Source organism: Leptonychotes weddellii, unplaced genomic scaffold (genome assembly GCF_054177405.1).
Source record: "Leptonychotes weddellii isolate Sample4059 unplaced genomic scaffold, ASM5417740v2 HiC_scaffold_4039, whole genome shotgun sequence".
In the NCBI taxonomy this organism is placed as follows: Eukaryota; Metazoa; Chordata; class Mammalia; order Carnivora; family Phocidae; genus Leptonychotes; species Leptonychotes weddellii.
In genome coordinates, this window is record NW_028006801.1 from 6,863 (window position 1) to 9,072 (window position 2,210).

Genomic DNA, 2,210 nt, shown 5'->3' on the forward strand with positions numbered 1-2,210 from the left:
AAAAAAAAAAAAGAAAAAGAAAAATCAGGCAGGGTAAGGAAATGGGAGAATGAAGGAGGAGAGGTCCTGTTTAAAGGTTATGAGGGAAGGCTTCTCTACTAAGATACTATTTAGAAGTGGTAAGCAGTGAGTGAATTCCAATATAATTTAAACGTAGAACCAATGAGTTTTGCTAAAAGAATTGCATGCAGCATATAAGAGAAAAGTCGAGATTCTGGTTTGTCCTTTGAGTAAACAATTAGGGCAGAAGTCCTGGGCCAAATACTTGGAAAATGTCTTAAAGGATTTCCCAAAGAGCCTATGAAACATCAACAGTGAGCTCTCATTTATGATTATCTTGGGCAAGTCTTGTTGAATTTCCATGGGCTCTACACTCTTCTAGAGGCCTCCTTGCTAATGTCTCCAGGGATTTGGGCCTGAACAAGAAAAACTTGTAATTTATTGAAAGGAAGAGACTATGAAGGAGCAGGTTTAGTGGTGGTGATGGAGTGAACAGAGACATCAAGAGTTCAGTTTGGGATATATTAAGTTGAAATGACTGTAAAAATCCGAGTGAAGATACCAAGTAGGCAATTTAGAATGAGTCTGGAGCTCAAGAAGGATGTTCAAGTTAGAGATATAAATAAATAAAATCTATAAGTGGATTTTAAAGCTGTGCAACTAGATGACATCACCTGAAGAGTGAGTAGAGAGAAGAGGCCTAAGGACTTAGCACTGGGACACTGACCTAGATGAGAAAGCTGAGGAGGAACTAGCAAAGGAAACCCTAGACAGAGTCCATAGTAATTAATTACTCACTATATATGTAAGGTACTATGATAAGCATGCTACATTTATTACTTTATTATGACAGTCCTGTGAGGTTTTACAGATGAGGACCCTGATGATCAAAGAAGTTAAGAAACTTGCTCAAAATCATAACAGCTAAAAAGCAAGAGAACCAAGATTCAAATACAGTTCTATTTTCTCTAAAACTCTCTGACTTAACCATTGTATTTTAATTCTTGGAACAAAGATGAAATATCATTGCCATCCCTATGAGGTATTTGACAGTGAATTTGCTTTCAGTATCACCAGGATAAATGATGGGGGGAAAAAAACAAAGAAGAGTGAAAAATTGTCAATATTGATTATTTTGTAGGCATAAAGAAGGTGAACAAAAAAGGGAGAAAGAGACAAAGTAGAATGTCAGGCAACAAAGAAAGGAAGAGTCAAGGAGTTCCTGAAGAAGGTAATGAAGCAATCTTAAGAAATAAATAATTAAAAGATAAGCAGCAACAAAAAGGTAGTATGATAGGATAATTGTGTTAAAATGTATAGCCAAATAGAATAGAGGGAAGCTATTAAATTTCTCCAAGAAGAAACTTACATGGTGTTTAGAAAAGGCATAACAACCTAAAAATGCAGGCCTGTACTGAAAATTCATCAACTATAATTGCTATATGGTTATTATGATAGCACTGTAATTACGCATATGTATAAGTGGTCTGGATTAAAAAAATGAGGACAATCAAAATATTTATCCTGTTCCATACAGGAACAGGTATAACATTGCAGTAGGCAATTCTGAATTGTGTGTTATTATGGCTTTTAATTTTGGTTTTGTTTGTAGTCAGAAAGGTAATATTACCAACCCTAAATCTACTTTATTTAGAGAAACACCGTATTTTTCATGACTATGTGTGAAGAAACAATAACTTTCTTAGAGTGTTTGCAACTTACATTTTTATTATATACTTTATTCTTTTGTTCAGCTCTGGCTAACCAAGGCACATCTTCATTAACTGATGCTGTAGAACAAGTTGCAAAGCAACAACAATCACAAACATCAGAAATAGAAAAAAACAAAAAAGTTCTGTTCCATTTGCAGGTAATCTACTTCATATAGTCTTTTAAATGAGTCATTACTATCTTCAGAACTATATTAAATTATTAATAGGGAAGTTATTAAGGATACTTAACTTGGGAGGCTATTTGAAACTCCTGTTTTTCATGCTTACTCCTTCTTAATTATTATGTTATCCCAAAGTGAAATCTGTACAAGTATTCGAGTTTCATGGAACATTTCACACACCCAATATACAAGAATTCAGAAATGTCCTTACAACTGTAATATGTACATATAAAACCCATGTATCACACAGAATTATTTTAAACTCACTTTTATTTGATAGTTTTTCCTAAAATGCTAAATTGAAGGAAGGTTAAGT

The 2,210-nt window shown here is 33.8% G+C and overlaps 1 long non-coding RNA gene across 1 annotated transcript in view; it reads left to right on the plus strand.

Annotated features, from left to right (window-relative positions):
- The window catches only part of LOC145719365 (uncharacterized), an 8,115-nt gene extending 6,161 nt beyond the window's left edge, over positions 1-1,954 (plus strand). The window contains exons 3-4 of the long non-coding RNA XR_014142332.1: positions 1,142-1,231; positions 1,755-1,954. This is a non-coding gene — a long non-coding RNA (uncharacterized LOC145719365). The remainder of the gene's footprint in view (positions 1-1,141; positions 1,232-1,754) is intronic.
- Positions 1,955-2,210: the final 256 nt, after the last annotated feature.